Here is a 14,802-nt window from a genome sequence, read left to right as displayed (position 1 = left end):
CACACTCAGTTGGAGGTGAGACTATTTGTCCACATGCCCTGCACATTGTCCAAGGATCCTGTTCACCCTCCCGATCGCGAGCATTCAGCGTTTAGCTCAGGATGATCCTATTTATAAACATAATCTTTCTCTCTCTTATTGCCGCTGCCATAGTTTGCGGAGAGGATGGTGCCAAAAAAACAAGAAAAGATTAAAGAAAGCATCTGAACTTGGACAGTAAAAAAAAAAACCTTGAGGTGAAATCATTTAAATAATACTTAAAGATCACATTAGAAATCTTTCTTATCCCAGTTTAAAAAAAAAATGTTATTACAACGATAGGCAAAGATGTCTGTTTAATGTCATAGATGGTGTGTTTACTTCCTGTTTGAAATGCTTGAGCTTTAATAAGGCCGCCAGTTTTAGTGAAGGGTCAGACGTTTTGAGGAAACGCATATTAATCAAGCAATTAATTATTGAAGAGCTCTGTCAACATCAAAGCCAGCCGTATTCTTTGCTCATCTGGTTTAAATAGTTCAATGAAATAACGTTGTAATGGGGGCTAATTTGTTTCACTCTTCTTTTCACTTGGCTCCAACAAGATGCTTTGTTTCTGTGCTGTTATCATGGGTAGAGTCCTTTCTGTCGAAGGTTAACCCTGTGACCTCCATCATTGTGTAATGTGGTTGATAAGAGGGAGTCACTGCATCATTTGAACCTTTCAAGTGTTTATAGAGCAGATTAGTTCAATTATAGGCCCGGTGGACCTTTTACAGGACTGGAGAAGCAATCGGCCAATCTGCAATAAACAGTGCTCTAATGAATTTTGTTTGTTATGAAGCCCAATAACATCTGGGTTGGGTTTGCTTTGAAACAGCAATATCAGTTTAGTGGCGTGTTCTTACATCACGCTCTTTCATGTGGTGGTCGTTCAATAGCAGAGCGAAGAGGAGGGGAGGACGACGTGGCGGTGGTGGTGGAGGAGGAAGAGGAGGAGGAGGAGGAGGGGGAAGAGGAGGAGGAGGGCTTGTGAGTTCAGCAACTTGAGATGAAGCAATGAACCAAAACAGTTACAGTCAACTGCTTGTAAAATGCGTTTTTGTCTTAGAAAGTCAAATCAGACATTCGCAAAGTCCTGCGAAGCTCTTTAAAACACGAGAGTGATTAGTGGACGTCATAAATGACGGAGGAGGAGAAAAAGAGTCAGAAAAGGTGAAAACCTTTTTTTATCGCCTTCATTGGTGGAGGACGCTGATGGCAATACTATTACCCGAGGTCCTCGTGGGGGCACTTGAGTGTGAATAGCTAATCAGGAAGGCCTTCTCTGGTCTAATCCCTCTTTGAGTGGCCGGTCCGGACTCAGCGCGTCTGGGGAGACTCCCCACTGCTTCTGGCTCTGGAGGCTCCATTCAATAGCGCAGCCCTCCTGTCCCATTCCCACAGTTCCCTCACACTGTGCGTTGCAGCCGCACACACACGCACACACACACACACACACACACACATCCTCATCTTCCCAAATTAGATTAGACCCTTCCCTTTCTCCCCAGCAAGGCGCTGGTCTTTTCTCTGCCCGGTCATTTATCCTTCCCCCTTTTGTCTCTGCTTTATAAAAAGAGAAACAAATTCCCAAACAACGCTGCTCCTGAGAATGCACGGGGTTTGGAAAAAAGAAAAAAAAAAACACGAGGGAAGGGCAGACACCTTTAGCGGACCTTGGGTGATGCTGTGTTATCGCCATCCCCTTGATGTTGTCACCTCTAACGATGTGTGGAGGGAGAAGAGCGGGGTGGTGGAGCAGTGAGAACACCGGCAGCTGTGCGTCATGTCGGCCTGTTATCCCAAAACAACACTGACAGCAACACTAAGGGTCTCTTTGCTGTGGCCCCTCGCTAACATTGTCCAACATTCGCTCTGCTTGGCCGTAAACCCTCCTTGACTAGAATAGATGAAGTGCAGTTGGCAAACTGTCGGCAATGAGACGTGAACCAGTGTGTCCGAGTCCTGTAGTATTAGTTGTTTCGATTCCTTGTATCTTTATTTCTTGTAAATCAGTAATGGACACTTACACATATAGGCAAAATAAAGGCCACTTTTTAAAAGGGTCTTTTGATGGAATTCCTCCCGGTTCAGTGTGCAGCCAAGCCGTCCCAAAAGCAGCAAATTGAGATCAAAGCTAAATTAAAGCTGACTCGTTCAAAGCAAGATAAAAATGTGTGAGCCTGCAGCAATATTTTCTCTATTGATTTCCTCCTTTGCTTGCACTCCGTGGGACTGTGCTGGCTGCGCTGTGCTCAGCGCCTGCACTGGAGACTCTGAGGCTGCTGCAGGGAGAAAGGAAATGACTGTCGAAAAACGAACAGACGGACACTGTCACTGTCATAATCAGAGATAAACGGATTGAGAGTGTTTGAGTCATTTTTCGTTGCCGTCCAAATGTGTTTTTGTTAAGACCCATGGACGAATAATGAACATCTGATGGAAGGCATGAGAGTCTTGTGCTGTCATTAGCAGCGATTCTGTGGATAGAAGCAGGCGCGTAGAGCCAAGTTTTGTCATTGTCTTCTCATCCGGTGCAGGGAACCACATGTGGAGGCTATCCCATAAAAGTTTATTTAGATTTGCAAAAAGCTTTGAAGAGTATCGTTCTCAGACATTTCTCTGGCCATTTTATATTTATTTTTTATTTCAATTTATCTATGCCTGGCAAAGAATCAGGGACAGGTTTTCTCAAGTATTCTCAGTGGACAGCAATCCAATAATAACACAACAGCAATGAAGATGCCTTTTGTTATCTTGAGCTCGAATCGATGCACTTATGGGTAATTTACAGGTGCAGGGAAGGTGCAGGTGAGGTGCTGCTTTTGAATTCCTGAGAAAGATTGACAAGCCTTGCAGTGAAACCTGAGAAGGAATGAAGACAAGCTGGAACAATCAGTGTCGGCAGACACCGCAGAACAAGAGTATTTCTCTCTTTCAGATGTAATTCTCCTCACGTTGGATCTTTAGACACTCTTACATTTCAGTCTTTATATTCAGTAGAACAGTGCAGCAAAGTTGTTGGAAAACTGATGAAAAAAGAAAAAAAGAAGGCCCTCGACAACTGACAAAATATGAACTCTTCTATGTCTCATGCAAGAGTGCATTTGCACTCCCTTCATGCTCTCTTCACCTTTCTGTTAGACGTGTAACACCTGGGCGAGCTGAAAGGTACATGAATCAAGGTGAGGGAAATGTGTTTTAAACTGTTTCAGATATTGTTTCATAGCTGTAAGCAGTCTTACCTCATCTTCCTCCTCAGACACAGGGTTCACTGTATCTGTAGGCATTCCTTAGGCTCTAACATCAAAACAGCACTAAATAACCTGTCATTCTGCCTCCCAGATCCTAGACTTTGCTGCGTAATCAAGCTTTTGGTCCATTTTTGAGGAAATGGTATAACCTCTGAAGTAGGTAAGTGAGGTCCGATGTGTTAGATGTGGCGAGAATTGCAGTCTAAAATGTTCAGTGTTGTTATTAACGATTTTCATATCTAACTTAAATGTAGTAAGTAACCTCAGAAACTAAACAAATGGTGCTAGCGATACAAACATCTGCTTTTCACAGACTCAACCCGTCAAACAGACAGTTGTTGACGCGTCTTCTCCTCCCTTGTACTCCGAGCAAGTGCAATGACTGTTTGACTTTTCCGTGTTGGGTGTTCAGGAGCTGTCCCAGATATTGATATCAAACCCTAATACCAGGGGAGTTCCATTTCACATCGCCGTCTCCTGAGTGATCGAATGGGGGATCTGCGACACATCCAACGCCGTCATCCGGAGGAGCCGCTACGACTGTTTGACATCCACCGCTTCATACGTCCTGTTTTGATACACTTCAGTGAGATCTCCAAAGTATGAGGGACTTTGGGGAAGGGCTGTTTTTTTTTTTTTTTACTATTATGACGCAGCACATAGAGCAACATGCCTTCATCTCCATCCATCACAGAGGCGCACACCTATTCCTGTTCACGCTTCATCAGACGGGACCACGGCCGCCTCCCGTCACGAGAGAGGTGGTTGATGCGGAGGCTTTAGTGGGGGGGATTTGCAAGCGGGTTTTGTTGGTGGCGTTTCTGATGGGAAGCCTGCGACTGAGGTACGCTGGACGTTCAAAGACGGCTGTTTTTTCAATGCACAAAAGACCGGAGCAGATTGGGGGTGGCGGACTGAGGCCAGGTTTGAGCTCTTAAGCTCGTTAGTAAAAAGCATTCATGGACGAAGGCTTAGAGCAGTACTAGTCTGCTTTTTAAAGTCATCGTTATCTAATTTTAAAGTGTCTCACCACAAACATTCATGAACATCCAGTCAATAATATCTTCATTTTTCGCCTTGCAATATTACAACATATCTGGATTGACAGTATTTCACGATTGTAATGTGTTATTTTCTGTCTGTGCAAGTTGCAACCTCTAACATTTGTAACAGCAGATAGAATTTACAGCAGGTACCCCATCTAACTTCTAAATCCTTCCTGATGTCATCTAGTAGGTGTTACTAGGACCGGATCAGTGGAAACCTCAGGACAGCAAAACCTTTTCATGTTTGCATACAATTACTATTCTGTTCAAGCCTCACCGAAGGTGTTGAGAAGAATTGTTCTTTCATCCCCCCACCCCCAGAAGAAGACCAAAAGGAGGGTAAACAAAACTTGTGCCTGCAGTAAGTGTCTTCTCGAGTGTCAGGTGGTGTTGACAGCCGGGGTTCAGGGTGAGCGGAGTGTTAGCTGTCTAAACAGAGTGACAGCGGACGGCCCACCGTAGTTCAAACAGGTTAGCGCGAGTGAAAGGGGACACCAGCTGAACCGGCCCCCCCCCTTGTCTTGTGGGAGCTGTGACACAACCTCGTCGGTTCCCCCGTGTCCCCCAGCAGCCAACACCCCCACCCCCCCCCCTGTGACTCCCGTGTCCACCTACCTTTTGATCTATCGCTGTAAAGAAGGTCTGGACACTCGAGCGTCTGTTTCTCCCTCTCACCTCCTGGGGGGGGGGGGGGGGGGGGGGAGACACAGCGACTGGTGTTTCAGGGTCACATTGGCATCTTTTTGGTTAAAAGGCAGGCGTTCCAGCCGGCCCTGGCACGGCGACAATGTCAGAGCAGACGGACCAGGGGACACTGGGAGGACGTCCTCAGTATAACAAAGAATCCCTCTGTTTACTCCCCCTCTAACAATTGTTTGCTGCGCTGTCTGAAGGTGTTTGTTTACGTCTGTTGACTTTTGGCTCAGTGTTGACATCTGATATAGCCATATCTGTCATTTCCTGAGTGCAGTGCAGCAATATATATATATATATATATATATATATATCCATTGTGAGGTGTTAATGTTTGATGTTATCGCTCAAGCTCAGAGGTTTTGAAGATAACATTTCCTGTTGGCATAATTGCATGCAGATTATTATATCATTTCACTTTGCATGCACAGAATATTGAGACCTAAAGTCAGGCTTCAACAGAATCATTGTATTTCCCCTTTCTAAGTTTCATACATCCTCTTCTGTAGTGGTTTAATGGCGCTCAGATGTAGAATTAGGGGAAAGTCAGTGAAGCAAAATTCCATAAATGGGAGTGTACTGCACCCCTTCTCATATTTTATTTCTGCTATTGTTGAAAATGTACTGTATTTTATCTGAAACTAGAAATATAATTTCAATGCTATCTATCTCCATTGTATTGTTCAATCAGTATCTGCTTTCTCTCTGGTCTTTAGTCCAGAGCAACAGTGGCAATGGCATAGACGTCTTAGGAATAAATCCGGCCTCTGCGCAGGAATATGGGCTTTTTTTTTGTATCTCTCCTGATTGGCATCCAATAAGTCAAACCATTGAAACGATTTATCACATTCTCATTGAATACTTCAAATGACGGGGGCAAACAACAATGGCATCCTGTTTATTTGAAGTGATTATACTGGGTTAGTTCCCATCTGCCTCGTGGGAGGAAGTGGCGTCCCTGCTGCAGATGCTGTTTGTCAGAAGTCAGAACGGTGGAAGCAGCGAGCCAGCAAGCAACATAGGAGATTTAAGCAAACTGAAAGAGAACAATGGCTCTTCCATGCCCGTATCCTATTTCATAGGGAACAATGCCTAGTTTGTGGCACTTTTCCATGCACATGAAAGACGATTTACGCTTCTTCAGCTATACACTGTACACAACTTTGTAATATTTTAGGTCCGTTGCCTTTGAAGTCTGTGGGAGTAAAGACAAGCCTCTGCATAACATCAAATGCTTCCCTCACTTTAAAGGATCTGTGAAGTGAATGCAATCATTTAGTGCCTCGCTGTGTTTCAGTGCTCATACGTACAGTATATTTATGATCGGATGAGGCACCTCAGGCGCCTGTCTTGTAAGCACTGGAGCGTCTGAGCAGCAGTTGATGTAAATGGCTTTTTTCTTTTTAGTTTTTATCCATTTCTTTGTACGCTTCACAAAAACAGCCAGCAAGAGCAAGAGACTGTGGTCTGAGGCGACTTCCCTTGCCCCCAACTGTCCAATGGCATGATTGTTTGCTTTCCTTGTCATCTTGTTTTTGCTGTCACATTTTGATCTTGTTTTATGGTCCCAGATGTTGGCAGAGGGGTGCATTCTAAAAGGCATTTCAGCGATGCGTCTGATGTTCTCTGTGGTGGAGTGCCGCTAAAACAGCAAGCACAGACTTCCTGCCAAAACACCAAGTGGCCATCGGTCTTTACAGGAAAGAAAAGTGGCCTCATTTTGTGGCAACCTGTTGTGTTGACCGAGTGAAACGTTTTTTTTTGTTTGTTTTCTTACTACAATTGTCCCCTCAGATTGTGAGACACAGTAGATCCGAATCGATCAAACATGTCACCAAGCTCAGTCTACAGTGGGACTGATGCTCGCTGTCTTTGTAGCTTGTTTAGCGGGGACCATTTGTTCCTCATAATGATGACAATCCTGCTCCCCTTTCCTGACTCCCGACTCATCTGCTCCGGGGTGCTGTCCGATTGGTGCAAACGGGGCCACCGCGGTCTTTTTCTACCCTTGTAAAGGTTAGGAGATGTGAATGAATCAGTTCTGTGTGTGTGTCCAGGCAGCACAAAGGCCTGTTGGGGGGGGGGGGAGGATTCTTCCACCAATCAGCAGTAATAAAAAAGAGGAGAGGGAGCCAGAGGCGGCAAGGGGAGCAGAGCCCCTCTGTAATTACAACATGGTCTTAAAAAGCAAATACCAAGCCCTAGCAACCTTCGCCGGGAGACAGAGAAAAAAAAGAGGGGGGGGGGGTATTGAAGGGGAGGGGTAGCAAAAAAAATAGGCAAGGGGAGTAAAGAAGCGCCACAGAGAGCGACCCTGCAATGACCTCGGCTCTCCAACAATCGTCCCCTGCCAGCTGGAGCCAGGGTTAGGGGCGAGAGCGAGGGGCCGGGCAGGATCCCCTCCGATTTATGACTGACTATAAGGCCCCTGAAAGAAACCCAATCACCCAGGATTCCTGCGCAGCAGGACTCTGGCTGGAGAGAATAGATAGCGCAGGAGAGTGTGGGACTGGGGATTCGGCGGCAGCGCCAACAGCTCGAACACAGAGGGCCACTTTACCCCGAGGGGAGGGCCGGTGGGCACTGGCTCCATTATCCCCAGCTCTCCCCATTGAGCATGATATCATTACACTGGGCCGACTCTAACCTCAGCTGCGATCAACGAATGCCCAAACTCATCCTCTGAACTCTCTTTGTCCAACATATTTCACAACCCGGATTTACATGCACCCGGCTAATTGCTCTATCTGTCTAATTAGCAGAAATGTAATGTTTATTAAATTTCAAACCTGCTATCAATGTAGAGCGGGAAAGAGGGAGGCAGGCTGAGAGTAGGGCATGAAAAGAAAGGGAGAAGGCAGCTGTCTTTTAAAGCGGGGTAAGCCATGCTTGGAGCTACCCCGCTGATCCATTAGCATATCTGAATGATCCTGTTCCTGCACAGCCACCACCACGCTGCAAGGTGGCACATCTGAAGAACGCGCCCTTTGAATGTGCTTGCAAGCTGGGGAAACTCTTATTTTTCAGCCCGTTTGAAAATCCGGAGACAACTTGATGTTCGAGAAGCCAACAAAAATAAGAGAGGGAGAGAGGAAAGGGGTGGAAAAAAGTTTTGGGTTTTGAGGAGGACAGAGTTGTACAAGCTTTTCGAAGATGGATACTTAATAATTCACTTGATGCTACAAGCAACAGTGAGGCAGTCTGAATACACACTCATGCATGACAACAGTTTTTGTGTGGTCAATAGAAAGTGTGTCACAACACCTGGATCAGGCTAAAGAAATGTAACGTAAGGTTTTTTTCAAGGATCTTTAGAAGCGAACCCATGTTCGAATATGGATTTCAATAATCATGTCTACAAAATTAAGGGAATTCTAAAAGGAAACATTTATTCAAGTCTATCTTTTGTCACACTTTGTCCCCTCGTGGACCTTTAGTACATAACTGGAAGGATTCTAAAGTAGCTTTTTGTCCAAAGTTATAATACACTTACACAATGAACTATTTGTTCCTGCTGCAAAGCAATTAGCAACATAACAGGTTTGGCCTGATGGATCCATTTGACGAGACACACAGTGATTCACATTTTTTATGTATAATATATTTGCATGTTCTGATCCTGATCTTATTTGATAAATGTGAGTTTTATTTTCCTCCTTTCCTTTCCTTTCCTCCTCCCCCCCCCCCCTTTTTTTTTTTTTTGATCAGCCTTGAAGTTGGTCTCCCCTCAGCCACAAAGCGGGCTTCTATTGACTGGTTCCAGGGACCGTATTGATGGTTCCATAATTTGGGCACAGGAACACAAAAAGGCTGACCCCCGCTGGGCTCAGCACGACAGCCCAGTCAGCAGGGAGGCTTGCATTTATTAGCCTGGGAGAGGAGCTCCTGCAGAATTAAAGCACATTCACCCACCCATTGATCTCTGTCATGAAAACAATACTCGCCTTCCTCGCTGGCAGCGAGCTAGGCACTGCGCACTCTGAGGTAGTTCGGCGGCCATAGAAAACAGGATGGCTCACACCCTCAGGCTCCAAGTTAACTATTTGAAAAGTGAGAGGAATGGGATGAAACAACTAAACCATATTAGATTAACAATCCACCAGTTCAATTGTATTACGCCATTTATCGGGATGAATATGAAGCATCTGTTGTTTGTGCGTGCGTGTGTGTGTGTGTCTAGGGAGCAGAAACTAGTCTCTCTTTTGGGGCGGGGGGGTTATGACGTGTTGAATGCTACTCTATGGGCCTCTGGAGGATTATGAGGCCACGTTTTTGTGAAAAGTTGTTTTAGGATTGGCTTTGCACCAGTGTTAATTTCGTCGACAAAATGAAAAATGTTTGTTAACAACCTTTTTCCCTTTTTTCAGAACGGCACAAGCCGATTGGGTATTTAGCAGCATGTAAATTCCATGTAACGTTAAAAAAGTGTCTTTATGACCATGGCTTTGGAGTAAATGTTTTTTTCTTTATTGAGAATCTGGCACACAACACAACAACCTGCAAGTAGCGCAAGCATCTTAAATAAAGTGATGTCTGTCTTAATGCGAGGCTTTACAAATGAACACAAAGGGATTGTGTATTTGCTCTTTAAGTCTAAAACAGGTCATTTGGCCAATGTTTTGATAACCGACCGAAGCCAGCAGACAGAGAGCACCAGCGAACCGACTACGCCCCCCCCCGCTCGCGCACCCCCTGGTCCGGCCAAACCGTTTGCCCGACCAGTAGCCGTCACTGGAAAAAGGGTTCTTGTTTTATTTGTTTCAGTTATTTGTCTAAAACTAGACTAAAATGTGATTGGTTTTCGTCTACTAAAACTACACTAAAACTAAGACTAAATCAAAAACAGCTGCCAAAATTGGCACTGCTTTGCACAGCTCACTGGATTGCATTTAACTTTTGGCTCTTGCATCATGGTCATATGAGAGTTTCTGCGCGTGGTTGCACAGCCTCCATCTCTCCAAGGGATCTTATCTGCTGGTCAGTGGACAAGGGTAAGTGAGATAGAATTAGGGCAGTATGTTCCAACACTGTGAGCCCCCACCATCTTAGTTTCTGTTAATCCACTGATAATGGCCTTCATCAACGCAAAAATACCAGAGAGGCAGTCACAAGGCAGGGGCATGCCTTCCTGTATCTCCAATCTGATAGGGTGCACATATGCGTGAAACAAAATGGCTTTACAGTTGACCGGCACCACCTCTTAAGAAAGATTTATGAAAATTGAGTTATCAGTTGATGTTATGGTCTGCAGTCCTTCCTCTGGGCACACTAAGAACCTAAAAGAAGGAAGGATACACTGCTCTTCTCACCCTGGTGTCAGATGTGTGTGTGTTTGTACACGGCCATGAGCGTTGACCTAAGAAACTTTTAGGGCTTTGATCTTACCCTTAGTGACTAGTGTTCAAGGAGTGGGGGCTTTCTGCACTGTCCGGTCAACCCCTCACACGCAGGCCACAGTGTCAACACAAGGCACAAGACGACAGAGAATGTCACACTTCACACATAGTTGAAAGGAGTGATGCGTCTCATTATGCCACCTAGAGCTGCTTTTGTCAGCCGGGGTTTGATGTGTGGAGGGGAAGGGCTCAGGGAGACGCTACGGCCTGGTATGGGGCCTGCTGCTGCCACCTTTGAAGTCACTGTCGGGACAAGGTCTTTCATATTTGCAGAAAAGAGAGGAAAACTCAAGGGACGGTCGTGATTGGCACACTGTTTTGTTGTGCAATAAATGGCTTGAGCTAATCACCGTTTGCACCCGCCCTGTTCATCAACCCTCTTGCAGCCCCAGGAGTTTTAAAACAGTGCTTTGCAGGCACTTTTTGGGCTTTTCAAACATGAATCTTCCTTTTATCTTTTCTTTCTCAAAAAGCCATTCAAGCATCTTACATGAATTGTGCTCTGAGCATTAGAATCAAAGGCGAGCAATATCTCTCCTCATGCTGTCACTGGGCGTTTTGATGGACAGATATATTTAGCCTTGCTTTATGTAAAGCATGTGCCTATTGTAATTCCAAAAGAAGCTCGAATAACCCTGTTACAGTGAGCGTGAGCAGGGAAATTTGCTTGGTAACTTTCTTCCAAAAGGTTTGATGAGAATATTGAAACCACTCTCATATTTGTTTTGAAACTAGCAGCTGGTTAGCTGAGCACAAAGGAAACAGCTAGCCCGTGCCTTCACACGTGGCAAGATGGAGATTAGCTAATGCTGAAGCTTATCAATGACATATGTTCAATCTTTTTTTAATATGTAAAGAATGTGGGTAAAAGCAACATATTATGATTTCACAATGCTGATGAGAGCCAAGCTAGCTGTTTACCCCCCCGTTAGCTTAGCCGTCATGATAGGCTAAGCTAACAGCACCACTGCCAAAAACAATCCCTTGAAAAGTAATTTTGGGTCACTGAATTTGGGACACCCTCTTGCCTCCTACATGGTGCACTTTGAGTAACGTTTAGCTCCTTATTTGGATATAATAATTGACATAATTGTTCTCTGATCAAAATGAAAACAAATCTGAGCCTTCTCCTACATTGTTGATAACAGAAAAAGACTGAGTGGTGTTGACTAGTACACCTGAAAATGCCATGGAAGGTCAGGACTTCTTTTCTCTGTAATACACACAAGGTTTCTCTCATACACAACAAAGAGAGAAAGAGAGGAGAGAGGGCGTAGGATGGGGGAGGCGGGGTGGGGTAAATAAACTCTGTTCTTATCTCTGTTCAAATAGTACAAAAAAAAGGAAAGTCAGGGAACACACAAAAGGGAGAAAGGAGAGTGGAAACAAAGCCAGTTACAAGATAATGACAAGGTCAAGTGTGCACTCAATGGCTCACTTCAGTCGGAGAGAGATAAGGCCCAACCTGCTGACAAGGTGTGTGCAGCAGAGGGGAATGGGAGGTCAGGTGAAGCTCTGGGGACAGTTACTAACCCCCCCCCCCCCCCCCCCCCCCTCCAGACTCACATGCACACACACACACACACACACACACACACACACACACAGACACACACAGACACAGTTTCTAACAGTGCCCGTCTATGAAAACACCAACTCTCCACCACCACCTGCTGGACAAGTTAGCAAGGAAGGAGTCATTCTGAATGCTCCAGAGATAGAACAGACTAGAAAGTTTCATTGTTTGATTCATGGCCTTGTATTTGGAGTTCAGCGTTGTATAGTGACAGCAGTGTGGGAAGCTTTAAAAGCTCACCAGCCAAACCCCATCGCGGCTTGAAAGGCACACTGCCAAAGCATTCATCAACCATTTCCCGGAGCAATTCCAACAACAACCAACAATTTGACTGCAAGAATCCTTGTCTCGCTTTGATGTTTTAAGTTTCTTTTGTTCCTGAGAGCCACTGACATCACCTGATAGCTCCCATCTGACTGCGAGCATGACATTTTGTGTGACTTTCAACGACAATAAATATCGTGCCAAAGGGAAACCGGGTTGCAATTCTTAACAGGGCATAAGGGATAGGATTAGTTGACTATCTCTTATGTGTCACCCACCTCCAGAGGAGAGGGGAAGGAGAACACAAGATAAAACATCTTTTGGTGAACCAGCAAAGCAAGAAAGGTTAAAGACAGATGGAGAGATATGCTTCAATAGGTATTGGATACAACTGATCCAGACACTGACCCTAATCCTGATCTGGAATTCTGATCTCATGCCTGGATAAAGGGATGAAAAGACTTTGGTGGTGCGGCGGGTTAGCCATAAAAGGGAGGCCTCGGACAGATACTTGAAGGTGGGCCGGTTCAGTGGGACGTCAGGCAACGCTTTGACCGCACCGAGCCTTGAAGATGCAAAGGGCCTCATTCAAGCATAGCCAAGCATAGCCAAGCACAGGGCGAAAGCTCCAGGAGAGTGGGATTGAAGTGAGCTAGAGGCAGCAGTCTGGCTGTGCTGTTGTGACTGATAAAGCAGTGAGTCAAGAACTATTTTTCTCTATTTAACTACTAGTCGCAGGGACGCAGAATCATTCAAACCACTTTTCTAATTTTGAGTGATACTGCCATCTAGTGGCGACACCAAGGTGCACGATTAACCACATTTTCTGCACAGGTTACTTTAGCAGGACTCCTGGTTATTGTCTTTATTGCTCCTTATATTTGAAAATGCTTCAACGGCATTTCTTCCAGGGGGAGGCAGTCTTAGGTCAGAGATGGAGACTTGCCTAAACACACATACACACTCATAAAATCCCCTGCAGTGCCACTGCTCTGTGTGCGGAGGATTAATCGGCCATAGCTGAGGCCCTGATGGAAGGGGAGCCGAGCGTAGAGAAAACCGCTGGCTCCCACTCTATCAATCAGAAGACCGTTCTTCTACCCAAACCAAATTGACCTGCCGATGCACTGGCCACGTCCAAGCTGTGTGTGGAAATAAATCACGTTGAATCAGAGGTAGGTACCTGTCAGCGCCACTGAATGCACCATCCCTTCCTCTGCTCTCCCCGGATGGAGAGATGTGTCCGACTGCAAGGCCTAACCATCTCACACACAGCAAGTAGAACAGTTGACTGGACTTCAGATGGAGACAATTGTGGAAAGAGATTTCTTTCTAAAGATGATGCTAAAATGCTTTTGGCCGAGTCCGTTATCGTGTGTAAAAGCATTTTGATGCAGACAAAAGATAGATGAGTTAGTTAAAATGCTGAATGCATTCTTTCATTCATTTGCACGACCGTAGCTGAAATACCTGCTGCAGCACAGAATGTCTGAACCGGAGGTTTAAAATAATTGTCCTTAGATTTGTTTAGGTGGCAATGGTGCAGAGTTGTCAATACGTCCTTGCATCAGTGCTGACACGACAGATTCCCCAACACTCACTCTACTTGGAGAATACAGTGATGAGGGGTCTAATTCTCATTAGGAATCCAACCACAAACAGTGTTGCATGCCTCCTCTCATCCTTCAGTTGTCCTTTTATTCCCCCTGTTGTAGCTCCAGGATGTATCACAACATGAGCAATGGTGTGGGGGGAGATAATGTGAGGCGGGCCAGGCTCTAAATCTCAGTTCTGCTCATCTCCTCTCATCCTGCGGTTCACCTACGTGGCCGGGCTGACAGATGACACAGTGTGCGGTCCAGGCTGCATCTCTGTTCCCGGGTCATCCATCGCTCCCGGAGTGATGAGTGGCTCTGTCCTGATGTGGCTCACCCTGCTGCATACACAGTTAATCACAGTGTGGAGCCACAGTACAACAGCAGCCTGTGGAGGACGGGGGGAGCCATAACAAAACTGGAGATGACATCTGTGTCACCTGAAGGGGCGGAATAATTTGCTACTGTAGCTCCAAAAAAATGTTCATTTGTACAAATGTATGCCACAATAACTGTTAACGAACCTAAGCTGGTTAATAGTTCTGATTGTGAGATTGTCGAAAACATAAACATAAAAGACATTTGATGGAGGGAGACGAGGGATGTTTTTTTTTACCATTAATGCCAATGCGTTAAGGGTATTGGGGAAACACCTATTGAGGAAAAAAGTTTGATAACTTGAAAATGATAAACTATCTGCATGGCTAGATCCCGCTGGCTGTATTTTAGAAATAATATTATTGCATTCATTAATGTATTTAATTATTCATAATATGGATCAAACTGCAATCCACCAATGCCAAACTTGAGTAAAAGATAACAACATGGATACAGATAACAAAAACAGCCTGAAAAATGCTCTAAGGAATGACTAAGGTGCTGTTCCCAGCTACGCACACACACACACACACACACACACACACACACACACACACACACACACACACACACACACACACA

This window comes from Pungitius pungitius, chromosome 5 (assembly GCF_949316345.1).
Source record: "Pungitius pungitius chromosome 5, fPunPun2.1, whole genome shotgun sequence".
Lineage (NCBI taxonomy): Eukaryota > Metazoa > Chordata > Actinopteri > Perciformes > Gasterosteidae > Pungitius > Pungitius pungitius.
The sequence above is the reverse complement of the archived record's forward strand: the minus strand, read 5'-3'. Positions refer to the sequence as shown.